Below are 26252 nucleotides of genomic sequence, written 5' to 3' on the forward strand. Positions count from 1 at the left end.
GCCTAAGTTTCCACCGGGCAAGCTCTGCGTTCCTCCGTTTCCATGAAGTCTCCACCGTTGTTGTGCTTCAATGGAACGCGAGGATAGCTTTCAGGACTCCAAGTACTCTGCCCTCCGCACCGTTTCCCATGCTATCACACGGATCCCCAAACCCAAGTCTACTCTCTGCCTGCTGAGCAACAAGCAGCCTTGTAGTCACTTTGAAACACTTATTGCATGCACAGCCCAAGGCCGCACACTGCTCTCTCTCTTCCTTTGGAAACCTAGGTTGCCGCAGCTTGTCCCAGCTCACGAACACAGTCACAGGCGGTCTCATGTGCTGGGTAACGTGGACTCAGTGAGGACAAGGGCGCTACCTTAATCAGAAAAACACTCTGCTCAGCCTTCCATCCAGGAGCTCACAACGCCTGGCTCGTTGGTTTAGCAGGACGTCGATGTGAGGTCCAAGCTGAGCAAAGAGCACAATTCCTCCTTAACCTGCAAGGGCCCCGGAAGAGGTAGAGTCAACTAGGCCTCGCTCAGGCCAGCCCTCCTTGAGGGATCTTGTCCCACTACAAAGCCTGCACAGTAAAGGTACTTAGCGAAGTTCCCAGGGTTTCGCCATGCTCTGCCTCGGCAGCTCCACTACTGCAGGGACTCATATTTGCTGTGAACTAGGATATGTGGCCCTGCTTCCAAAAGCAGTCTTTTCCCCTTTGAAATCTGGATTCTTGTAGCCTCGGAGCTGTTTGCAAAACCCTAGGAAAGCCCAGCTTCTACTCACTGCAGGGACCAACGAGAAAGAAAGCAGTATGTTCCCCCAGAGAAACAGGCTGCTTGCAAGTGTCGAGGGGAGCTTCTCAGGTGCCCAGTATGTCCCGTTTGTTTCCCTTCGCAGCTCCCATCCTGCAGGTACTTATGCTGGGTTTTATCAAGGGTAGGTGGCTCTGCCGACAAAAGCAGCCTTTTCCCTTAGGAAGCTTGGATTCTAGTGTCTCAGCGGTTGCTTGCCAAACCTTGAAGTTTCCCGGGTTCTAGCTTCCGCTGGTACGCTTGTGTAGGAAACGAGCACGTTCCCCCGAGAAACCGGGTTCCTGCCACGCAGGAGGAGAGTTAATTCTGCAGACCTCGTTCCTCCTGGGAAAGCGCAATGCCACCCCGAGCCTCTGGGAAGTGCCTAAGTTTCCACCGGGAAAGCTCTGCGTCCCTTGGTTTCCATGAGGTCTCCACAGTTGTTGTGTTTCAAAGGAACGCGAGGATAGCTTTCAGGACTCCATATACTCTGCCCTCCGCACCGTTTGCCATGTTACCACTTGGATCCCCCCCACGTCTCCGCAGTACCTGCTGCACCACAAGCAGCCGTGTAGGTTCTTCGGAACACTTCTTGCATGCACAGCCCAAGGCAGCACACTGCTCTCTCTCTTCCTTTGGAAACTTAGGTTTCCGCAGCTTGTCCCAGCTTACAAAGACAGTGGAGCCGGTCTAATATGCTAGGTAACGTGGACTCAGTGAGGAGAAAGGCCCTACCTGCACTCAGAAAAAGACTCTGCTCAGCCTTCCATCCTGGAGCTCACAACGCCTGGCTCGTTTGTTTAGCAGGATGTCTATGTGAGGTCCAAGCTGAGCAAAGAGCACAATTCCTCCTTTACCCTGCTAGGCCCCGGGAGAGGTCGAGCCAACTAGGCCTCGCTCAGGCCAGCCCTATTTGAGGGATCTTGCCACACTTCGAAGCCTGCAGATTAAAAGCAACTTAGGGAGGTCCCCAGGGTTTCGCCATGCTCTCCCTCGGAGGCTCCACTACTGCAGGACTCATGTTTGCTCTCAACTAGGATAGGTGGCCCTGCTTCCAAAAGCAGTCTTTTCCCCTTTGGAAATCTGGATTCTTGTAGCCTCGGAGCTGTTTGCGAAACCCTAGGAAGGCCCAGCTTCTACTCACTGCAGGCACCAACGAGGAAGAAACGAGTATGTTCCCCCAGAGAAACAGGCTGCTTGCAAGTGTCGAGGGGAGCTTTTCAGGGGCCCAATGTGTCCCGTTTGTTTCCCTTCGCAGCTCCGATCCTGCAGGTACTTATGCTGGGTGCTAACAAGGGTAGGTGGCTCTGCCGACAAAAGCAGCCTTTTCCCTTTGGAAATTTGTATTTTATTGTCTCAGGGGCTGCTTGCCAAACCTTGAAGTTTCCCGGGTTCTAGCCTCAGCAGGTACGCTTGCGTAACAAACGAGCACTTTCCGTCGAGAAACCGGGTTCCTGACACGCAGGTGGAGAGTTAATTCTGCAGACCTCGTTCCTCCTGGGAAAGCGAAATGCCACCCTGAGCCTCAGGGTAGTGCCTAAGTTTCCACCGGGCAAGCTCTGCGTGCCTCGGTTTCCATGAGGTCTCCACAGTGGTGTGCTTCAATGGAACGCGAGGATAGTTTTCAGGACTCCAAGCACTCTGCCCTCCGCACCGTTTCCCATGCTACCACACGGATCCCCCCACGTCTCCTCTCTGCCTGCTGAGTAACAAGCAGCCTTGTAGGCACTTTGACACACTTATTGCATGCCCAGCCCATGGCGGCACACTGCTCTCTCTCTTCCTTTGGAAACCTAGGTTGCCGCAGCTCGTTCCAGCCTACGAAGACAGTCAGAGCCGGTCTAATGTGCTAGGTAACGTGGACTCAGTGAAGACAACGGCCCTATCTGCACTCAGAAAAACACTCTGCTCAGCCATCCATCCAGGAGCTCACACCGCCTGGCTCGTTGGTTTAGCAGGACGTGTATGTGATGTCCAAGCTGAGCAAAGAGCACAGTTCCTCCTTTACCTTGCTAGGCCCCGGAAGAGGTAAAGTCAACTATGCCTCGCTCAGGCCAGCCCTCCTTAAGGGATCTTGCCACACTTCGAAGCCTGCAGATTAAAAGCAACTTAGCGACGTCCCCAGCGTTTCGCCAAGCTCTCCCTCGGCAGCTCCACTACTGCAGGACTCATGTTTCCTGTCAACTAGGATAGGTGGCCCTGCTTCCAAAAGCAATCTTTTCCCCTTTGGTAATCTGGATTCCTGTAGCCTCGGAGCTGTTTGCGAATCCCTAGGAAGGCCCAGCTTCTACTCACTGCAGTCACCTACGAGGAGGAAACGAGTATGTTCCCCCGGAGAAACAGGCTGCTTGCAAGTGTCGAGGGGAGCTTCTCAGGTGCCCAGTGTGTCCCCTTTGTTTCCTTTCGCAGCTGCCATCTTGCAGGTACTTATGCTGGGTGCTAACAAGGGTAGGTGGCTCTGCCGACCAAAGCAGCCTTTTCCCTTAGGAAGCTTGGATTCTAGTGTCTCAGGGGCTGCTTGCCAGACCTTGATGTTGCCCAAGTTCTAGGCACCGCAGGTACGCATGCGTAGAAAACGAGCACTTTCCCCCGAGAAACCGGGTTCCTGCCACGTTGGAGGAGAGTTAATTCTGCAGACCTCGTTCCTCCTGGGAAAACGAAATGCCACCCTGAGGCTCAGGGTAGTGCCTAAGTTTCCACCGTGCAAGCTCTGCGTGACAGGGTTTCCGTGAGGTCTGCAAAGTTTTGTGCTTCAAAGGATTGCGAGGATAGCGTTCAGGACTCCATACACTCTGCCCTCCGCACCATTTCCCATGCTACCTCTTGGACCCCGTCACGTCTCCGCAGTGCCTGCTGAGCAACAAGCAGCCGTGTAGGTTCTTCGGAACATTTCTTGCATGCACAGCCCTAGGCAGCACACTGGTCTCTCTCTTCTTTGGAAACCTAGGTTGCCGCAGCTTGTCCCAGCTCATAAGAAATTCAGAGCCGGTCTCATGTGCTGGGTAACGTGGACTCAGTGAGGACAAGGGCGCTACCTGCACTCAGCAAAACAATCTGCTCAGCTTTCCATCCAGGAGCTCACACCGCCTGGCTCGTTGGTTTAGCAGGACGTCGATGTGAGGTCCAAGCTGAGCAAAGAGCACAATTCCTCCTTTACCCTGCTAGGCCCCGGAAGAGGTAAAGTCAACTATGCTTCCCTCAGGCCAGCCCTCCTTGAGGGATCTTGCCACACTTCGAAGCCTGCAGATTAATAGCAACTTAGCGAAGTTCCCAGGGTTTCGCCAAGCTCTCCCTCGGCAGCTCCACTACTGCAGGACTCATGTTTGCTCTCTACTAGGATAAGTGGCCCTGCTTCCAAAAGCAGTCTTTTCCCCTTTGGAAATCTGGATTCTTGTAGCCTCGGAGCTGTTTGTGAAACCCTAGGAAGGCCCAGCTTCTACTCACTGCAGGCACCAACGAGGAGGAAACGAGTATGTTCCCCCGGAGAAACAGGCTGCTTGCAAGTATCGAGGGGAGCTTCTCAGGTGCCCAGTGTGTCCCGTTTGTTTCCCTTCGCAGCTGCCATGCTGCAGGTACTTATGCTGGGTGCTAACAAGGGTAGGTGGCTCTGCCGACAAAAGCAGCCTTTTCCCTTAGGAAGCTTGGATTCTAGTGTCTCAGGGGCTGCTTGCCAAACCTTGATGTTGCCCAGGTTCTAGGCACCGCAGGTATGCTTGCGTAGCAAACGAGCACTTTCCCCCGAGAAACCGGGTTCCTGCCACGTTAGAGGAGAGTTAATTCTGCAGACCTCGTTCCTCCTGGGAAAGCGAAATGCCACCCTGAGCCTCAGGGTAGTGCCTAAGTTTCCACCGGGCAAGCTCTGCGTTCCTCGGTTTCCATGAGGTCGCCACAGTTGTTGTTCTTCAGTGGAGTGCGAGGATAGCTTTCAGGACTCCATACACTCTGCCCTCTGCGCCTTTTGCCATGTTACCACTTGGTTCCCCCCAAGTCTCTGCAGTATCTGCTGAGCAACAAGCAGCCGTGTAGGTACTTCGGAACACTTCTTGCATGCACAGTCCAAGGCAGTACACTGCTCCCTCTCTTCCTTTGGAAACGTAGCTTTCCGCAGTTTGTCCCAGCTTACGAAGACAGTAGAGCCGGTCTAATACGCTAGTTAACGTAGACTCAGTGAGGACAAAGGCCTACCTGCTCTCAGAAAAACACTCTGCTCAGCCTTCCATCCAGGAGCTCCCACCGACTGGCTCATTGGTTTAGCAGGATGTCTATGTGAGGTCCAAGCTGAGCAAAGAGCACAATTCCTCCTTTACCCTGCTAGGCCCCGGAAGAGGTACAGCCAACTAGGCCTCGCTCAGGCCAGCCCTCCTTGCTTGCCACTCTTCGAAGCCTGCAGATTAAAAGCAATTTAGCGAGGTCCCCAGGGTTTCGCCAAACTCTCCCTCCTCAGCTCCACTACTGCAGGATTCATGCTTGCTCTCAAATAGGATAGGTGGCCCTGCTTCCAAAAGCAGTCTTTTCCCCTTTAGAAATATGGATTCTTGTAGCCTCGGAGCTGTTTGCGAAACCCTAGGAAATCCCAGCTTCTACTCACTGCAGGCACCAACGAGGAAGAAACGAGTATGTTCCCCCAGAGAAACAGGCTGCTTACAATTGTCGAGGGCAGCTTCTCAAGTGCCCAGTGTGTCCCGTTTGTTTCCCTTCGTAGCTCCCATCCTGCAGGTACTTATGCTGGGTGCTAACAAGGGTAGGTGGCTCTCCCGACAAAAGCAGCCTTTTCCCTTAGGAAGCTTGGTTTCTAGTGTCTCAGGGGCTACTTGCCAAACCTTGACGTTTCCCGGGTTCTAGCCTACGCAGGTACGCTTGTGTAGCAAACGAGCACGTTCCCCCGAGAAATCGGGTTCCTGCCACGCTGGAGAAGAATTAATCCCGCAGACCTCGTTCTTCCTGGGAAAGCGCAAGGCCACCCTAAGCCTCAGGGTAGTGCCTAAGTTTCTACTGGGCAAGCTCTGCGAGCCTCGGTTTCCATGAGGTCTCCACCGTTGTTGTGCTTCAATGGAACGCGAGGATAGCTTTCAGGACTCCAAGCACTCTGCCCTCCGCACCGTTTCCCATGCTAACACATGGATCCCCCCCCCCCCCACGTCTCCGCTCTGCTTGGTGAGTAACAAGCAGCCTTGTAGGCACTTTTAAACACTTATTGCATGCACAGCCTAAGGCGGCACACTGCTCTCTCTCTTCCTTTGGAAACCTAGGTTGCTGAAGCTTGTCCCACCTTTCCCAGCTCACAAAAAAGTCAGAGCCGGTCTCATGTGCTGGGTAACGTGGACTCAGTGAGGACAAGGGCACTACCTGCACTCAGAAAAACACTCTGCTCAGCCTTCCATCCAGGAGCTCACACCGCCTGCCTCGTTGGTTTACCAGGACGTCGATGTGAGGTCCAAGTTGATCAAAGAGCACAATTCCTCCTTACCCTGCAAGGGGCCCTGAAGAGGTAGAGTCAACTAGGCCTCGCTCAGGCCAGCCTTCCTTGAGGGATCTTGTCCCACTACAAAGCCTACACAGTAAATGGTACTTAGCGAAGTTCCCAGGGTTTCGCCATGCTCTGCCTCGGCAGCTCCACTACTGCAGGGACTCATGTTTGCTGTGAACTAGGATAGGTGGCCCTGCTTCCAAAAGCAGTCTTTTCCCCTTTGGAAATCTGGATTCTTGTAGCCTCGGAGCTGTTTGCGAAACCCTAGGAAGGCCCAGCTTCTACTCACTGCAGGCACCAACGAGGAAGAAACGAGTATGTTTCCCCAGAGAAACCGGCTGCTTGCAAGTGTCGAGGGGAGCTTCTCAGGTGCCCAGTGTGTCCCGTTTGTTTCCTTTCGCAGCTGCCATCCTGCAGGTACTTATGCTGGGTGCTAACAAGGGTAGTTGGCTCTGCCGACAAAAGCTGCCTTTTCCCTTAGGAAGCTTGGATTCTAGTGTCTCAGGGTCTGCTTGCCAAACCTTTATGTTGCCCAGGTTCTAGGCATCGCAGGGATGCTTGCGTAGCAAACGAGCACTTTCCCCCGAGAAACCGGGTTCCTACCACGTTGGAGCAGAGTTAATTCTGCATACCTCGTTCCTCCTGGGAGAGCGAAATGCCACCCTGAGCCTCAGGGTAGTACCTAAGTTTCCACCGGGCAAGCTCTGCGTTCCTCGGTGTCCATGAAGTCTCCACAGTTGTGTGCTTCAATGGAACGCGAAGATAGTTTTCAGGACTCCAAGCACTCTGCCCTCCGCACCGTTTCCCATGCTACCACACGGATCCCCCCACGTCTCCTCTCTGCCTGCTGAGTAACAAGCAGCCTTGTAGGCACTTTGAAACACTTATTGCATGCACAGCCCAAGGCGGCACACTGCTCTCTCTCTTCCTTTGGAAAACTAGGTTGCCGCAGCTTGTCCCAGCTCACAAGAAAGTCAGAGCCGGTCTCATGTGCTGGGTAACGTGGACTCAGTGTGGACAAGGGCGCTACCTGCACTCAGAAAAACACTCTGCTCAGCTTTCCATCCAGGAGCTCACACAGCCTGGCTCGTTGGTTTGGCAGGACGTCGATGTGAGATCCAAGCTGATTAAGAGCACAATTCCTCCTTACCCTGCAAGGGCCCCGGAAGAGATAGAGTCAACTAGGCCTCGCTCAGGCCAGCCCTCCTTGAGGGATCTTGTCCCACTACAAAGCCTGCAGAGTAAAAGGTACTTAGCGAACTTCCCAGGGTTTCGCCATGCTCTCCCTCGGCAGCTCCACTACTGCAGGACACATGTTTGCTCTCAACTAGGATAGGTGGCCCTGCTTCCAAAAGCAGTCTTTTCCCCTTTGAAATCTGGATTCTTCTAGCCTCGCAGCTGTTTGCAAAACCCTAGGAAAGCCCAGCTTCTAATCACTGCAGGGACCAACGAGGAGGAAAGGAGTATGGTCCCCCAGAGAAACAGGCTGCTTGCAAGTGTCGACGGGAGCTTCTCAGGTGCCCAGTGTGTCCCGTTTGTTTCCCTTCGCAGCTCCCATCCTGCAGGTACTTATGCTGGGTGCTAACAAGGGTAGGTGGCTCTGCCGACAAAAGCAGCCTTTTCCCTTAGGAAGCTTGGATTCTAGTGTTTCAGGGGCTGCTTGCCAAACCTTGAAGTTTCCCGGGTTCTATCTTTCGCAGGTACGCTTGTGTAGCAAACGAGCACGTTCTCCCGAGAAACCGGGTTCCTGCCACGCTGGTGGAGAGTTAATTCTGCAGACCTCGTTCCTCCTGGGAAAGCGAAATGCCACCCTGAGCCTCAGGGTAGTGCCTAAGTTTCAACCGGGCAAGCTCTGCGTTTCTCGGTTTCCATGAGGTCTCCACAGTTGTTGGGCTTCAATGGAACTCGAGGATAGCTTTCATGACTCCATACACTCTGCCCTCCGCACCGTTTGCCATGTTACCACTTGGTTCCCCCGAACGTCTCCGCAGTACCTGCCGAGCAACAAGCAGCCGTGTAGGTTCTTCGGAACAATTCTTGCATGCACAGCCCAAAGCAGCACACTACTTTCTCTCTTCCTTTGGAAACCTAGGTTGCCGCAGCTCGTCCCAGGCTAGGAAGACAGTCAGAGCCGGTCTAATGTGCTAGGTAACGTGGACTCAGTGAAGACAAGGGCCCTATCTGCACTCAGAAAAACACTCTGCTCAGCCTTCAATCCAGGAGCTCACACCGCCTGGCTCGTTTATTTTGCAGGACGTCGATGTGAGGTCCAAGCTGAGCAAAGAGCACAATTCCTCCTTTACCCTGCTAGGCCCCGGAAGAGGTAAAGTCAACTATGCTTCCCTCAGGCCAGCCCTCCTTGAGGGATCTTGCCACACTTCGAAGCCTGCAGATTAAAAGCAATTTAGCGAAGTTCCCAGGGTTTCGCCAAGCTCTCCCTCGGCAGCTCCACTACTGCAGGACTCATGTTTGCTCTCTACTAGGATAAGTGGCCCTGCTTCCAAAAGCAGTCTTTTCCCCTTTGGAAATCTGGATTCTTGTAGCCTCGGAGCTGTTTGCGAAACCCTAGGAAGGCCCAGCTTCTACTCACTGCAGGCACCAACGAGGAGGAAACGAGTATGTTCCCCCGGAGAAACAGGCTGCTTGCAAGTATCGAGGGGAGCTTCTCAGGTGCCCAGTGTGTCCCGTTTGTTTCCCTTCGCAGCTGCCATGCTGCAGGTACTTATGCTGGGTGCTAACAAGGGTAGGTGGCTCTGCCGACAAAAGCAGCCTTTTCCCTTAGGAAGCTTGGATTCTAGTGTCTCAGGGGCTGCTTGCCAAACCTTGATGTTGCCCAGGTTCTAGGCACCGCAGGTATGCTTGCGTAGCAAACGAGCACTTTCCCCCGAGAAACCGTGTTCCTGCCACGTTAGAGGAGAGTTAATTCTGCAGACCTCGTTCCTCCTGGGAAAGCGAAATGCCACCCTGAGCCTCAGGGTAGTGCCTAAGTTTCCACCGGGCAAGCTCTGCGTTCCTCGGTTTCCATCAGGTCTCCACAGTTGTTGTGCTTCAATGGAGTACGAGGATAGCTTTCAGGACTCCATACACTCTGCCCTCCACAACTTTTGCCATGTTACCACTTGGTTCCCCCCCAGTCTCTGCAGTACCTGCTGAGCAACAACTAGCCGTGTAGGTACTTCGGAACACTTCTTGCATGCACAGTCCAAGGCAGTACACTGCTCCCTCTCTTCCTTTGGAAACGTAGCTTTCCGCAGCTTGTCCCAGCTTACGAAGACAGTAGAGCCGGTCTAATACACTAGTTAACGTAGACTCAGTGAGGACAAAGGCCTACCTGCTCTCAGAAAAACACTCTGCTCAGCCTTCCATCCAGGAGCTCACACCGACTGGCTCATTGGTTTAGCAGGATGTCTATGTGAGGTCCAAGCTGAGCAAAGAGCACAATTCCTCCTTTACCCTGCTAGGCCCCGGAAGAGGTACAGCCAACTAGGCCTCGCTCAGGCCAGCCCTCCTTGCTTGCCACCCTTCGAATCATGCAGATTAAAAGCAACTTAGCGAGTTCCCCAGGGTTTCGCCAAGCTCTCCCTCGGCAGCTCCACTACTGCAGGATTCATGCTTGCTCTCAAATAGGATAGGTGGCACTGCTTCCAAAAGCAGTCTTTTCCCCTTTAGAAATCTGGATTCTTGTAGCCGCGGAGCTGTTTGCGAAACCCTAGGAAATCCCAGCTTCTACTCACTGCAGGCACCAACGAGGAGGAAACGAGTGTTCCCCCAGAGAAACAGGCTGTTTGCAAGTGTCGAGGGGAGCTTCTCAAGTGCCCAGTGTGTCCCGTTTGTTTCCCTTCGTAGCTCCCATCCTGCAGGTACTTATGCTGGGTGCTAACAAGGGTAGGTGGCTCTCCCGACAAAAGCAGCCTTTTCCATTAGGAAGCTTGGATTCTAGTGTCTCAGGGGCTGCTTGCCAAACCTTGACGTTTCCCGGGTTCTAGCCTACGCAGGTACGCTTGTGTAGCAAACGAGCACGTTCCCCCGACAAATTGGGTTCCTGCCACGCTGGAGAAGAATTAATCCCGCAGACCTCGTTCTTCCTGGGAAAGCACAAGGCCACCCTAAGCCTCAGGGTAGTGCCTAAGTTTCTACTGGGCAAGCTCTGCGTGCCTCGGTTTCCATGAGGTCTCCACCGTTGTTGTGCTTCAATGGAATGCGAGGATAGCTTTCAGGACTCCAAGCACTCTGCCCTCCGCATCGTTTCCCATGCTACCACACGGATCCCCCCCCCCACGTCTCCTCTCTGCCTGCTGAGTAACAAGCAGCCTTGTAGGCACTTTGAAACACTTATTGCATGCACAGCCCAGGCGGCACACTGTTCTCTCTCTTCCTTTGGAAACCTAGGTTGCCGCAGCTTGTCCCAGCTCACAAGAAAGTCAGAGGCGGTCTCATGTGCTGGGTAACGTGGACTCAGTGAGGACAAGGGCGCTACCTGCACTCAGAAAAACACTCTGCTCAGCCTTCCATCCAGGAGCTCACACCGCCTGGCTCGTTGGTTTAGCAGGACTTCGATGTGAGATCCAAGCTGATTAAGAGCACAATTCCTCCTTACCCTGCAAGGGCCCCGGAAGAGGTAGAGTCAACTAGGCCTCACTCAGGCCATCCCTCCTTGAGGGATCTTGTCCCACTACAAAGCCTGCACATTAAAAGGTACTTAGCGAAGTTCCCAGGGTTTCGCCATGCTCTCGCTCGGCAGCTCCACTACTGCAGGACTCATGTTTGCTCTCAACTAGTATAGGTGGCCCTGCTTCCAAAAGCAGTCTTTTCCCCTTTGAAATCTGGATTCTTGTAGCCTCGGAGCTGTTTGCGAAACCCTAGGAAAGCACAGCTTCTACTCACTGCAGGCACAAACGAGGAAGAAACGAGTGTGTTCCCCGAGAGAAGCAGGCTGCTTGCAAGTGTCGAGGGGAGCTTCTCCGGTGCCCAGTGTGTCCCGTTTGTTTCCCTTCGCAGCTCCCATCCTGCAGGTACTTATGCTGGGTGCTAACAAGGGTAGGTGGCTCTGCCGACAAAAGCAGCCTTTTCCCTTTGGAAGCTTGGATTTTAGTGTCTGAGGGGCTGCTTGCCAAACCTTGAAGTTTCCCGGGTTCTAGCCTACGCAGGTACGCTTGTTTAGCCAACGAGCACTTTCCCCCGAGGAATCGGTTTCCTGCCACGCTGGAGAAGAGTTAATCCCGCACAGCACGTTTTTCTTGGGAAAACGCAAGGCCACCCTGAGCCTCAGGGTAGTGCCTAAGTTTCTACTGGGCAAGCTCTTCGTGCCTCGATTTCCATGAGGTCTCCCCCGTTGTTGTGCTTCAGTGGAACGCGAGGAAAGCTTTCAGAACTCCAATCACTCTGCCCTCCGCACCGTTTCCCATGCTATCACACGGATGCCCCCCCCCCCACGTCTACTCTCTGCCTGCTGAGCAACAAGCAGCCTTGTAGTCACTTTGGAACACTTATTGCATGCACAGCCCAAGGCGGCACACTGGTCTCTCTCTTCCTTTGGAAACCTACTTTGCCGCAGCTTGTCCCAGCTTACGAAGACAGTAGAGCCGGTCTAATATGCTAGGTAACGTGGACTCAGTGAGGACAAAGGCCCTACCTGCACTCAGAAAAAGACTCTGCTCAGCCTTCCATCCAGGAGCTCACAAGGCCTGGCTCGTTGGTTTAGCAAGACGTCTATGTGAGGTCCAAGCTGAGCAAAGAGCACAATTCCTCCTTTACCCTGCTAGGGCCCGGAAGAGGTAAAGTTAACTATGCCTCGCTCAGGCCAGCCCTGCTTGAGGGATCCTGCCACACTTCAAAGCCTGCAGATTAAAAGCAACTTAGCGAGGTCCCCAGGTTTTCGCCAAGCTCTCCCTCGGCAGCTCCACTACTGCAGGGACTCATGTTTGCTGTGAACTAGGATAGGTGGCCCTGCTTCCAAAAGCAGTCTTTTCCCCTTTGGAAATCTGGATTCTTGTAGCCTCGGAGCTGTTTGTGAAACCCTAGGAAGGCCCAGCTTCTACTCACTGCAGGCACCAACGAGGAGGAAACGAGTATGTTCCCCCGGAGAAACAGGCTGCTTGCAAGTATCGAGGGGAGCTTCTCAGGTGCCCAGTGTGTCCTGTTTGTTTCCTTCGAAATTCCATCCTGCAGGTACTTATGCTGGGTCATAACAAGGGTAGGTGACTCTGCCGACAAAAGCAGCCTTTTCCTTTTGGAAGCTTGGATTCTAGTGTCTCAGGGGCTGCTTGCGAAACCTTGAAGTTTCCCGGGTTCTAGCTTCCGCAGGAACGCTTGTGTAGCAAACGAGCACGTTCCCCCGAGAAACCGGGTTCCTGCCACACTGGTGGAGAGTTAATTCTGCATACCTCGTTCCTCCTGGGAAAGCGAAATGCCACCCTGAGCCTCCGGGTAGTGCCTATGTTTCCACCGGGCAAGCTCTGCGTGCCTCGGTTTCCATGAAGTCTCCACAGTTGTTGTGATTCAATGGAACGCGGGGAAAGCTTTCAGGACTCCATACACTCTGCCCTCCAGACCGTTGGCCTTGTTACCACTTGGGTCCCCCCACGTCTCCGCAGTACCTGCTGAGCAACAAGTAGCCGTGTAGGTATTTCGGAACACTTCTTGCATGCACAGCCCAAGGCAGCACACTGCTCTCTCTCTTCCTTTGGAAACCTACTTTGCCGCAGCTTGTCCCAGCTTACGAAGACAGTAGAGCCGGTCTAATACGCTAGGTAACGTGGACTCAGTGAGGACAAAGGCCCTACCTGTACTCAGAAAAAGACTCTGCTCAGCCTTCCATCCAGGAGCTCACAAGGCCTGGCTCGTTGCTTTAGCAAGACGTCTATGTGAGGTCCAAGCTGAGTAAAGAGCACAATTCCTCCTTTACCCTGCTAGGCCCCAGAAGAGAGTGCGACAACTAGGCCTCGCTCAGGCTGCCCTCCTTGAGGGATCCTGCCACACTTCGAAGCCTGCAGATTAAAAGCAACTTAGCGAGGTCCCCAGGGTTTCGCCATGCTCTCGCTCGGCAGCTCCACTACTGCAGGTCTCATGTTTGCTCTCAACTGGGATAGGTGGCCATGCTTCCAAAAGCAATCTTTTCCCCTTTGGAAATCTGGATTCCTGTAGCCTCGGAGCTGTTTTCGAAACCTTAGGAAGGCCGAGCTCTACTCACTGCATGGACCAATGAGCAGGAAACGAGTATGTTTCCCCAGAGAAACAGGCTGCTTGCAAGTGTCAAGGGGAGCTTCTCAGGTGCCCAGTGTGTCCCGTTTGTTTCCCTTCGCGGCTCCCATCCTGCAGGTACTTATGCTGGGTGCTAACAAGGGTAGGTGGCTCTGCCGACAAAAGCAGCCTTTTCCCTTAGGAAGCTTGGATTCTAGTGTCTCAGTGGCTTCTTACCAAACCTTGAAGTTTCCCGGGTTCTAGCCTACGCAGGTACGCTTGTGTAGCAAACGAGCACTTTCCCCCGAGAAATCGGGTTCCTGCCACGCTGGAGAAGAGTTAATCCCGCAGACCTCGGTTTTCCTGGGAAAGCGCAAGGCCACCCTGAGCCTCAGGGTAGTGCCTAAGTTTCTAAAGGGCAAGCTCTGCGTGCCTCGGTTTCCATGTGGTCTCCACCGTTGTTGTGCTTCAGTGGAACGCGAGGATAGCTTTCAGAACTCCAAGCACTCTGACCTCCGCACCGTTTCCCATGCTATCACACGGATGTCCCCCCCCCCCCACGTCTACTCTCTGCCTGCTGAGCAACAAGCAGCCTTGTAGTCACTTTGGAACACTTATTGCATGCACAGCCCAAGGCGGCACACTGGTCTCTCTCTTCCTTTGGAAACCTAGGTTGCCGCAGCTTGTCCCAGCTCACAAGAAAGTCAGAGCCGGTCTCATGTGCTGGGTAACGTGGATTCAGTGAGGACAAGGGCGCTACCTGCACTCAGAAAAACACTCTGCTCAGCTTTCCATCCAGGAGCTCACACCGCCTGGCTCGTTGGTTTAGCAGGACGTCGATGTGAGATCCAAGCTGATTAAGAGCACAATTCCTCCTTACCCTGCAATGGCCCCGGAAGAGATAGAGTCAACTAGGCCTCGCTCAGGCCAGCCCTCCTTGAGGGATCTTGTCCCACTACAAAGCCTGCAGAGTAAAAGGTACTTAGCGAACTTCCCAGGGTTTCGCCATGCTCTCCCTCGGCAGCTCCACTACTGCAGGACACATGTTTGCTCTCAACTAGGATAGGTGGCCCTGCTTCCAAAAGCAGTCTTTTCCCCTTTGAAATCTGGATTCTTCTAGCCTCGCAGCTGTTTGCAAAACCCTAGGAAAGCCCAGCTTCTACTCACTGCAGGGACCAACGAGGAGGAAAGGAGTATGGTCCCCCAGAGAAACAGGCTGCTTGCAAGTGTCGAGGGGAGCTTCTCAGGTGCCCAGTGTGTCCCGTTTGTTTCCCTTCGCAGCTCCCATCCTGCAGGTACTTATGCTGGGTGCTAACAAGGGTAGGTGGCTCTGCCGACAAAAGCAGCCTTTTCCCTTAGGAAGCTTGGATTCTAGTGTTTCAGGGGCTGCTTGCCAAACCTTGAAGTTTCCCGGGTTCTATCTTTCGCAGGTACGCTTGTGTAGCAAACGAGCACGTTCTCCCGAGAAACCGGGTTCCTGCCACGCTGGTGGAGAGTTAATTCTGCAGACCTCGTTCCTCCTGGGAAAGCGAAATGCCACCCTGAGCCTCAGGGTAGTGCCTAAGTTTCAACCGGGCAAGCTCTGCGTTTCTCGGTTTCCATGAGGTCTCCACAGTTGTTGGGCTTCAATGGAACGCGAGGATAGCTTTCATGACTCCCTACACTCTGCCCTCCGCACCGTTTGACATGTTACCACTTGGTTCCCCCGCACGTCTCCGCAGTACCTGCCGAGCAACAAGCAGCCGTGTAGGTTCTTCGGAACACTTCTTGCATGCACAGCCCAAGGCAGCACACTACTCTCTCTCTTCCTTTGGAAACCTAGGTTGCCGCAGCTCGTCCCAGGCTAGGAAGACAGTCAGAGCCGGTCTAATGTGCTAGGTAACGTGGACTCAGTGAAGACAACGGCCCTATCTGCACTCAGAAAAACACTCTGCTCAGCCTTCAATCCAGGAGCTCACACCGCCTGGCTCGTTTATTTAGCAGGACGTCGATGTGAGGTCCAAGCTGAGCAAAGAGCACAATTCCTCCTTTACCCTGCTAGGCCCCGGAAGAGGTAAAGTCAACTATGCTTCCCTCAGGCCAGCCCTCCTTGAGGGATCTTGCCACACTTCGAAGCCTGCAGATTAAATGCAATTTAGCGAAGTTCCCAAGGTTTCGCCAAGCTCTCCCTCGGCAGCTCCACTACTGCAGGACTCATGTTTGCTCTCAACTAGGATAAGTGGCCCTGCTTCCAAAAGCAGTCTTTTCCCCTTTGGAAATCTGGATTCTTGTAGCCTCGGAGCTGTTTGCGAAACCCTAGGAAGGCCCAGCTTCTACTCACTGCAGGCACCAACGAGGAGGAAACGAGTATGTTCCCCCGGAGAAACAGGCTGCTTGCAAGTATCGAGGGGAGCTTCTCAGGTGCCCAGTGTGTCCCGTTTGTTTCCCTTCGCAGCTGCCTTGCTGCAGGTACTTATGCTGGGTGCTAACAAGGGTAGGTGGCTCTGCCGACAAAAGCAGCCTTTTCCCTTAGGAAGCTTGGATTCTAGTGTCTCAGGGGCTGCTTGCCAAACCTTGATGTTGCCCAGGTTCTAGGCACCGCAGGTATGCTTGCGTAGCAAACGAGCACTTTCCCCCGAGAAACCGTGTTCCTGCCACGTTAGAGGAGAGTTAATTCTGCAGACCTCGTTCCTCCTGGGAAAGCGAAATGCCACCCTGAGCCTCAGGGTAGTGCCTAAGTTTCCACCGGGCAAGCTCTGCGTTCCTCGGTTTCCATCAGGTCTCCACAGATGTTGTGCTTCAATGGAGTACGAGGATAGCTTTCAGGACTCCATACACTCTGCCCTCCACAACTTTTGCCATGTTACCACTGGTTCCCCCCCAAGTCTCTGCAGTACCTGCTGAGCAACAACTAGCCGTGTAGGTACTTCGGAACACTTCTTGCATGCACAGTCCAAGGCAGTACACTGCTCCCTCTCTTCCTTTGGAAACGTAGCTTTCCGCAGCTTGTCCCAGCTTACGAAGACAGTAGAGCCGGTCTAATACACTAGTTAACGTAGACTCAGTGAGGACAAAGGCCTACCTGCTCTCAGAAAAACACTCTGCTCAGCCTTCCATCCAGGAGCTCACACCGACTGGCTCATTGGTTTAGCAGGATGTCTATGTGAGGTCCAAGCTGAGCAAAGAGCACAATTCCTCCTTTACCCTGCTAGGCCCCGGAAGAGGTACAGCCAACTAGGCCTCGCTCAGGCCAGCCCTCCTTGCTTGCCACCCTTCAAATCATGCAGATTAAAAGCAACTTAGCGAGGTCCCCAGGGTTTCGCCAAGCTCTCCCTCGGCAGCTCCACTACTGCAGGATTCATGCTTGCTCTCAAATAGGATAGGTGGCACTGCTTCCAAAAGCAGTCTTTTCCCCTTTAGAAATCTGGATTCTTGTAGCCTCGGAGCTGTTTGCGAAACCCTAGGAAATCCCAGCTTCTACTCACTGCAGGCACCAACGAGGAGGAAACGAGTGTTCCCCCAGAGAAACAGGCTGTTTGCAAGTGTCGAGGGGAGCTTCTCATGTGCCCAGTGTGTCCCGTTTGTTTCCCTTCGTAGCTCCCATCCTACAGGTACTTATGCTGGGTGCTAACAAGGGTAGGTGGCTCTCCCGACAAAAGCAGCCTTTTCCATTAGGAAGCTTGGATTCTAGTGTCTCAGGGGCTGCTTGCCAAACCTTGACGTTTCCCGGGTTCTAGCCTACGCAGGTACGCTTGTGTAGCAAACGAGCACGTTCCCCCGACAAATCGGGTTCCTGCCACGCTGGAGAAGAATTAATCCCGCAGACCTCGTTCTTCCTGGGAAAGCACAAGGCCACCCTAAGCCTCAGGGTAGTGCCTAAGTTTCTACTGGGCAAGCTCTGCGTGCCTCGGTTTCCATGAGGTCTCCACCGTTGTTGTGCTTCAATGGAATGCGAGGATAGCTTTCAGGACTCCAAGCACTCTGCCCTCCGCATCGTTTCCCATGCTACCACACGGATCCCCCCCCCCACGTCTCCTCTCTGCCTGCTGAGTAACAAGCAGCCTTGTAGGCACTTTGAAACACTTATTGCATGCACAGCCCAGGCGGCACACTGTTCTCTCTCTTCCATTGGAAACCTAGGTTGCCGCAGCTTGTCCCAGCTCACAAGAAAGTCAGAGGCGGTCTCATGTGCTGGGTAACGTGGACTCAGTGAGGACAAGGGCGCTACCTGCACTCAGAAAAACACTCTGCTCAGCCTTCCATCCAGGAGCTCACACCGCCTGGCTCGTTGGTTTAGCAGGACTTCGATGTGAGATCCAAGCTGATTAAGAGCACAATTCCTCCTTACCCTGCAAGGGCCCCGGAAGAGGTAGAGTCAACTAGGCCTCACTCAGGCCAGCCCTCCTTGAGGGATCTTGTCCCACTACAAAGCCTGCACATTAAAAGGTACTTAGCGAAGTTCCCAGGGTTTCGCCATGCTCTCGCTCGGCAGCTCCACTACTGCAGGGACTCATGTTTGCTCTCAAGTAGGATAGGTGGCCCTGCTTCCAAAGCAGTCTTTTCCCCTTTGGAAATCTGGATTCTTGTAGCCTCGGAGCTGTTTGCGAAACCCTAGGAAGGCCCAGCTTCTACTAACTGCAGGCACCAACGAGGAAGAAACGAGTATGATCCCCGAGAGAAACAGGCTGCTTGCAAGTGTCGAGGGGAGCTTCTCAGGTGCCCAGTGTGTCCCGTTTGTTTCCCTTCGCAGCTCCCATCCTGCAGGTACTTATGCTGGGTGCTAACAAGGGTAGGTGGCTCTGCCGACAAAAGCAGCCTTTTCCCTTTGGAAGCTTGGATTTTAGTGTCTCAGGGGCTGCTTGCCAAACCTTGAAGTTTCCCGGGTTCTAGCGTACGCAGGTACGCTTGTGTAGCAAAGGAGCACTTTCCCCCGAGGAATCGGGTTTCTGCCACGCTGGAGAAGAGTTAATCCCGCAGACCTCGTTTTTCCTGGGAAAGCGCAAGGCCACCCTGAGCCTCAGGGTAGTGCCTAAGTTTCTAATGGGCAAGCTCTGCGTGCCTCGGTTTCCATGAGGTCTCCACCGTTGTTGTGCTTCAGTGGAACGCGAGGATAGCTTTCAGAACTCCAAGCACTCTGCCCTCCGCACCGTTTCCCATGCTATCACACGCATGCCCCCCCCCCACGTCTACTCTCTGCCTGCTGAGCAACAAGCAGCCTTGTAGTCACTTTGGAACACTTATTGCATGCACAGCCCAAGGCGGCACACTGGTCTCTCTCTTCCTTTGGAAACCTAAGTTGCCGCAGCTTGTCCCAGCTCACGAAGACAGTCAGAGCCGGTCTCATGTGCTCGGTAATGTGGACTCAGTGAGGACAAGGGCGCTACCTGCACTCAGAAAAACACTCTGCTCAGCCTTCCATCCAGGAGCTCACACCGCCTGGCTCGTTGGTTTAGCAGGACGTCGATGTGAGGTCCAAGCTGAGCAAAGAGCACAATTCCTCCTTTACCCTGCAAGGGGCCCGGAAGAGGTAGAGCCAACTAGGCCTCGCTCAGGCCAGCCGTCCTTGAGGATTTGCAACACTTCGAAGCCTGCAGATTAAAAGCAACTTAGCGAGTTCCCCAGGGTTTCTCCATGCTCTCCCTCGGCAGCTCCACTACTGCAGGGACTCATGTTTGCTGTGAACTAGGATAGGTGGCCCTGCTTCCAAAAGCAGTCTTTTCCCCTTTGGAAATCTGGATTCTTGTAGCCTCGGAGCTGTTTGCGAAACCCTAGGAAGGCCCAGCTTCTACTCACTGCAGGCACCAACGAGGAGGAAACGAGTATATTCCCCCAGAGAAACAGGCTGCTCGGAAGTGTCGAGGGGAGCTTCTCAGGTGCCCAGTGTGTCCCGTTTGTTTCCCTTCGCAGCTCCCATCCTGCAGGTACTTATGCTGGGTGCTAATAAGGGTAGGTGGCTCTGCCGACAAAAGCAGCCTTTTCCCTTTGGAAGCTTGGATTTTAGTGTCTCACTGGCTGCTTGCGAAACCTTGAAGTTTCCCGGGTTCTAGCCTCAGCAGGTACGCTTGCGTAACAAACGAGCACTTTCCCTCGAGAAACCGGGTTCCTGCCACACTGGTGGAGAGTTAATTCTGCATACCTCCTTCCTCCTGGGAAAGCGAAATGCCACCCTGAGCCTCAGGGTAGTGCCTAAGTTTCAACCGGGCAAACTCTGCGTGCCTCGGTTTCCATGAGGACTCCACAGTTGTTGTGATTCAATGGAACGCGAGGAAAGCTTTCAGGACTCCATACACTCTGCCCTCCAGACCGTTTGCCATGTTACCACTTGGGTCCCCCCCACGTCTCCGCAGTACCTGCTGAGCAACAAGCAGCCGTGTAGGTATTTCGGAACACTTCTTGCATGCACAGCCCAAGGCAGCACACTGCTCTCTGTCTTCCTTTGGAAACCTACTTTGCCGCAGCTTGTCTCAGCTTACGAAGACAGTAGAGCCGGTCTAATATGCTAGGTAACGTGGACTCAGTGAGGACAAAGGCCCTACCTGTACTCAGAAAAAGACTCTGCTCAGCCTTCCATCCAGGAGCTCACAAGGCCTGGCTCGTTGCTTTAGCAAGACGTCTATGTGAGGTGCAAGCTGAGTAAAGAGCACAATTCCTCCTTTACCCTGCTAGGCCCCGGAAGAGAGTGCGACAACTAGGCCTCGCTCAGGCTACCCTCCTTGAGGGATCCTGCCACACTTCGAAGCCTGCAGATTAAAAGCAACTTAGCGAGGTCCCCAGGGTTTCGCCATGCTCTCGCTCGGCAGCTCCACTACTGCAGATCTCATGTTTGCTCTCAACTGGGATAGGTGGCACTGCTTCCAAAAGAAATCTTTTCCCCTTTGGAAATCTGGCTTCCTGTGGCCTCGGAGCTGTTTGCGAAACCCTACAAAGGCCCAGCTCTACTCACTGCATGGACCAATGAGGAGGAAACGAGTATGTTCCCCCAGAGAAACAGGCTGCTTGCAAGTGTCAAGGGGAGCTTCTCAGGTGCCCAGTGTGTCCCGTTTGATTCCCTTCGCAGCTCCCATCCTGCAGGTACTTATGCTGGGTGCTAACAAGGGTAGGTGGCTCTGCCGACAAAAGCAGCCTTTTCCCTTAGGAAGCTTGGATTCTAGTGTCTCAGGGGCTTCTTACCAAACCTTGAAGTTTCCCGGGTTCTAGCCTACGCAGGTACGCTTGTGTAGCAAACGAGCACTTTCCCCCGAGAAATCGGGTTCCTGCCACGCTGGAGAAGAGTTAATCCCGCAGACCTCGTTTTTCCTGGGAAAGCGCAAGGCCACCCTGAGCCTCAGGGTAGTGCCTAAGTTTCTAAAGGGCAAGCTCTGCGTGCCTCGGTTTCCATGAGGTCTCCACCGTTGTTGTGCTTCAGTGGAACGCGAGGATAGCTTTCAGAACTCCAAGCACTCTGACCTCCGCACCGTTTCCCATTCTATCACACGGATGCCCCCCCCCCCCCACGTCTACTCTCTGCCTGCTGAGCAACAAGCAGCCTTGTAGTCACTTTGGAACACTTATTGCATGCACAGCCCAAGGCGGCACACTGGTCTCTCTCTTCCTTTGGAAACCTAGGTTGCCGCAGCTTGTCCCAGCTCACGAAGACATTCAGAGCCGGTCTCATGTGCTCGGTAACGTGGACTCAGTGAGGACAAGGGCGCTACCTGCACTCAGAAAAACACTCTGCTCAGCCTTCCATCCAGGAGCTCACACCGCCTGGCTCGTTGGTTTAGCAGGACGTCGATGTGAGGTCCAAGCTGAGGAAAGAGCACAATTCCTCCTTTACCCTGCAAGGGGCCCGGAAAAGGTAGAGCCAACTAGGCCTCGCTCAGGCCAGCCGTCCTTGAGGATTTGCAACACTTCGAAGCCTGCAGATTAAAAGCAATTTAGCAAGGTCCCCAGGGTTTCGCCATGCTCTCCCTCGGCAGCTCCACTACTGCAGGGACTCATGTTTGCTGTGAACTACGATAGATGGCCCTGCTTCCAAAAGCAGTCTTTTCCCCTTTGAAATCTGGATTCTTGTAGCCTCGGAGCTGTTTGCGAAACCCTAGGAAGGCCCAGCTTCTACTCACTGCAGGCACCCACGTGGAGGAAACGAGTATGTTCCCCCGGAGAAACAGGCTGCTTGCAAGTGTCGATTGAAGCTTCTCAGGTGCCCAGTGTGTCCCGTTTGTTTCCCTTCGTAGCTCCCATCCTGCAGGTACTTATGCTGGGTGCTAACAAGGGTCAGTGGCTCTGCCGACAAAAGCAGCCTTTTCCCTTAGGAAGCTTGGATTCTAGTGTCTCAGGGGCTGCTTGCCAAATCTTGATGTTGCCCAGGTTCTAGGCACCGCAGGTATGCTTGCGTAGCAAACGAGCACTTTCCCCCGAGAAACTGGGTTCCTGCCACGTTAGAGGAGAGTTACTTCTGCAGACCTCGTTCCTCCAGGGAAAGCGAAATGCCACCCTGAGCCTCAGGGTAGTGCCTAAGTTTCCACCGGGCAAGCTCTGCGTTCCTCGGTTTCCATGAGGTCTCCACAGTTGTTGTGCTTCAGTGGAGTGCGAGGATAGCTTTCAGGACTCCATACACTCTGCCCTCCGCACCTTTTGCCATGTTACCACTTGGTTCCGCCCCAAGTCTCTGCAGTACCTGCTGAGCAACAAGCAGCCGTGTAGGTACTTCGGAACTCTTCTTCCATGCACAGTCCAAGGCAGTACACTGCTCCCTCTCTTCCTTTGGAAACGTAGCTTTCCGCAGCTTGTCCCAGCTTACGAAGACAGTAGAGCCAGTCTAATACGCTAGTTAACGTAGACTCAGTGAGGACAAAGGCCTACCTGCTCTCAGAAAAACACTCTGCTCAGCCTTCCATCCAGGAGCTCACACCGACTGGCTCATTGGTTTAGCAGGATGTCTATGTGAGGTCCAAGCTGAGCAAAGAGCACAATTCCTCCTTTACCCTACTAGGCCCCGGAAGAGGTACAGCCAACTAGGCCTCGCTCAGGCCAGCCCTCCTTGCTTGCCACCCTTCGAAGCCTGCAGATTAAAAGCAACTAGCGAGGTCCCCAGTGTTTCGCCAAGCTCTCCCTCGGAAGCTCCACTACTGCAGGATTCATGCTTGCTCTCAAATAGGATAGGTGGCCCTGCTTCCAAAAGCAGTCTTTTCCCCTTTAGAAATCTGGATTCTTGTAGCCTCGAAGCTGTTTGCGAAACCCTAGGAAATCCCAGCTTCTACTCACTGCAGGCACCAACGAGGAGGAAACGAGTATGTTCCCCCAGAGAAACAGGCTGCTTGCAAGTGTCGAGGGGGAGCTTCTCAGGTGCCCAGTGTGTCCCGTTTGTGTCCCTTCGTAGCTCCCATCCTGCAGGTACTTATGCTGGGTGCTAACAAGGGTAGGTGGCTCTCCCGACAAAAGCAGCCTTTTCCCTTAAGAAGTTTGGATTCTAGTGTCTCAGGGGCTGCTTGCCAAACCTTGACGTTTCCCGGGTTCTAGCCTACGCAGGTACGCTTGTGTAGCAAACGAGCACGTTCCGCCGAGAAATCGGGTTCCTGCCAAGCTGGAGAAGAATTATTCCCGCAGACCTCGTTCTTCCTGGGAAAGCGCAAGACCACCCTAAGCCTCAGGGTAGTGCCTAAGTTTCTAAAGGGCAAGCTCTGCGTGCCTCGGTTTCCATGAAGTCTCCACCGTTGTTGTGCTTCAATGGAACGCGAAGATAGCTTTCAGAACTCCAAGCACTCTGCCCTCCGCACCGTTTCCCATGCTACCACACGGATTCCCCCCCCCCCCCCCACGTCTCCGCTCTGCCTAGTGAGTAACAAGCAGCCTTGTAGGCACTTTGAAACACTTATTGCATGCACAGCCCAAGGCGGCACACTGCTCTCTCTCTTCCTTTGGAAACCTAGGTTGCCGCAGCTTGTCCCAGCTCACGAATACAGTCAGAGCCGGTCTCATGTGCTGGGTAACGTGGACTCAGTGAGGACAAGGGCGCTACCTGCACTCAGAAAAACACTCTGCTCAGCCTTCCATTCAGGAGCTCACACCGCCTGGCTCGTTGGTTTAGCAGGACATCGATGTGAGGTCCAAGCTGATCAAAGAGCACAATTCCTCCTTACCCTGCAAGGGCCCCGGAAGAGGTAGAGTCAATTAGGCCTCGCTCAGGCCAGCCCTCCTTGAGGGATCTTGTCCCACTACAAAGCCTGCACAGTAAAAGGTACTTAGCGAAGTTCCCAGGGTTTCGCCATGCTCTCCCTCGGCAGTTCCACTACTGCAGGACTCATGTTTGCTGTGAACTAGGATAGTTGGCCCTGCTTCCAAAAGCAGTCTTTTCCCCTTTGGAAATCTGGATTCTTGTAGCCTCGGAGCTGTTTGCGAAACCCTAGGAAGGCCCAGCTTCTACTCACTGCAGGCACCAACGAGGAGGAAACGAGTATGTTCCTCCGGAGAAACAGGCGGCTTGCAAGTGTCGAGGGGAGATTCTCAGGTGCCCAGTGTGTCCCGTTTGTTTCACTTCGCAGCTCCCATCCTGCAGGTACTTATGCTGGGTGCTAACAAGGGTCAGTGGCTCTGCCGACAAAAGTAGCCTTTTCCCTTTGGAAACTTGGATTCTAGTGTCTCAGGGGCTGCTTGCCAAACCTTGAAGTTTCCCGGGATATAGCCTACGCAGATACGCTTGTGTAGCAAACCAGCACTTTCCCCCGAGAAACCGGGTTCCTGCCACGCTGGAGAAGAATTAATCCCGCAGACCTTGTTCTTTCTGGGAAAGCGCAAGGCCACCCTAAGCCTCAGGGTATTGCCTAAGTTTCTACTGGGCAAGCGCTGCGTGCCTCGGTTTCCATGAGGTCTCCACCGTGGTTGTGCTTCAATGGAACCCGTGAATAGCTTTCGGGACTCCAAGGACTCTGGCCTCCGCACCATTTCCCATGCTACCACACGGATGCCTCCCACGTCTCCTCTCTTCCTGCTGAACAACAAGCAGCCGTGTAGTCCCTTCGGAACATTTCTTGCATGCATAGCCCAAGGCGGCACACTGCTCTCTCTCTTCCTTTGGAAACCTAGGTTGCCGCAGCTTCTCCCATCTCGTGAAGACAGTCAGAGCCGGTGTCATGTGCTGGGTATCGTGGACACAGTGAGGACAAGGGCCCAACCTGCACTCAGAAAAGCACTCTGCTCAGCCTTCCATCCATGAGCTCACAGCGCCTGGCTCGTTGGTTTAGCAGGACGTCGATGTGAGGTCCAAGCTGAGCAAATAGCACAATTCTTCCTTTACCCTGCTAGTCCCCGGAAGAGGTAGAGCCAACTAGGCCTCGCTCAGGCCAGCGCTCCTTCAGGGATCTTGCCACACTTCAAAGCCTGCACAGTAAAAGGTACTTAGCGGAGTTCCCAGGGTTCGCCATGCTCTCCCTCGGCAGCTCCACTACTGCAAAGACTCATGTTTGCTGTGAACGCGGATAGGTGGCCCTGCTTCGAAAAGCAGTCTTCTCCCCTTTGGAAATCTGGATTCTTGTAGCCTCCGAGCTGTTTGCGAAACCCTAGGAAGGCCCAGCTTCTACTCACTGCAGGCACGAACGAGGAAGAAACGAGTATGTTCCCCCAGAGAAACAGGCTGCTTGCAAGTGCCGAGGGGAGCTTCTCAGCGGCCCATTGTGTCCCGTTTGTTTCCCTTCGCAGCTCCCATCCTGCAGGTACTTATGCTGGGTGCTAACAAGGGTAGGTGGCTCTCCCGACAAAAGCAGCCTTTTCCATTAGGAAGCTTGGATTCTAGTGTCTCAGGGGCTGCTTGCCAAACCTTGACGTTTCCTGGGTTCTAGCCTACGCATGTACGCTTGTGTAGCAAACGAGCACGTTCACCCGACAAATCGGGTTCCTGCCACGCTGGAGAAGAATTAATCCCGCAGACCTCGTTCTTCCTGGGAAAGCACAAGGCCAACCTAAGCCTCAGGGTAGTGCCTAAGTTTCTACTGGGCAAGCTCTGCGTGCCTCGGTTTCCATGAGGTCTCCACCGTTGTTGTGCTTCAGTGGAACGCGAGGATAGCTTCAGGACTCCAAGCACTCTGGCCTCTGCAGCGTTTCCCATGCTACGACACGCATCCCCCTAACGTCTCCTCTCTGCCTGCTGAGTAACAAGCAGCCTTGTAGGCACTTTGAAACACTTATTGAATGCACAGCCCAGGCGGCACACTGTTCTCTCTCTTCCTTTGGAAACCTAGGTTCCCGCAGCTTGTCCCAGCTCACAAGAAAGTCAGAGGCGGTCTCATGTGCTGGGTAACGTGGACTCAGTGAGGACAAGGGCGCTACCTGCACTCAGAAAAACACTCTGCTCAGCCTTCCATCCAGGAGCTCACACCGCCTGGCTCGTTGGTTTAGCAGGACTTCGATGTGAGATCCAAGCTGATTAAGAGCACAATTCCTCCTTACCCTGCAAGGGCCCCGGAAGAGGTAGAGTCAACTAGGCCTCACTCAGGCCAGCCCTCCTTGAGGGATCTTGTCCCACTACAAAGCCTGCACATTAAAAGGTACTTAGCGAAGTTCCCAGGGTTTCGCCATGCTCTCGCTCGGCAGCTCCACTACTGCAGGACTCATGTTTGCTCTCAACTAGTATAGGTGGCCCTGCTTCCAAAAGCAGTCTTTTCCCCTTTGAAATTTGGATTCTTGTAGCCTCGGAGCTGTTTGCAAAACCCTAGGAAAGCAGAGCTTCTACTCACTGCAGGTACCAACGAGAAAGAAAGCAATATGTTCCCCCAGAGAAACAGGCTGCTTGCAAGTGTCGAGGGGAGCTTCTCAGGTGCCCAGTGTGTCCCTTTTGTTTCCCTTCGCAGCTCCCATCCTGCAGGTACTTATGCTGGGTTTT

The 26252-nt window shown here is 53.8% G+C and overlaps 1 long non-coding RNA gene across 1 annotated transcript in view; it reads left to right on the forward strand.

Annotated features, from left to right (window-relative positions):
* Positions 1-20902: 20902 nt before the first annotated feature.
* LOC309653602 overlaps positions 20903-26252 on the forward strand; it is a 29266-nt gene continuing 23916 nt past the window's right edge. The window contains exon 1 of the long non-coding RNA XR_014259267.1: positions 20903-21176. This is a non-coding gene — a long non-coding RNA (uncharacterized lncRNA). The remainder of the gene's footprint in view (positions 21177-26252) is intronic.

The sequence above is a fragment of the Balaenoptera physalus genome (genome assembly GCF_965194825.1).
Source record: "Balaenoptera physalus genome assembly, contig: HAP1_SCAFFOLD_667, whole genome shotgun sequence".
Lineage (NCBI taxonomy): Eukaryota > Metazoa > Chordata > Mammalia > Artiodactyla > Balaenopteridae > Balaenoptera > Balaenoptera physalus.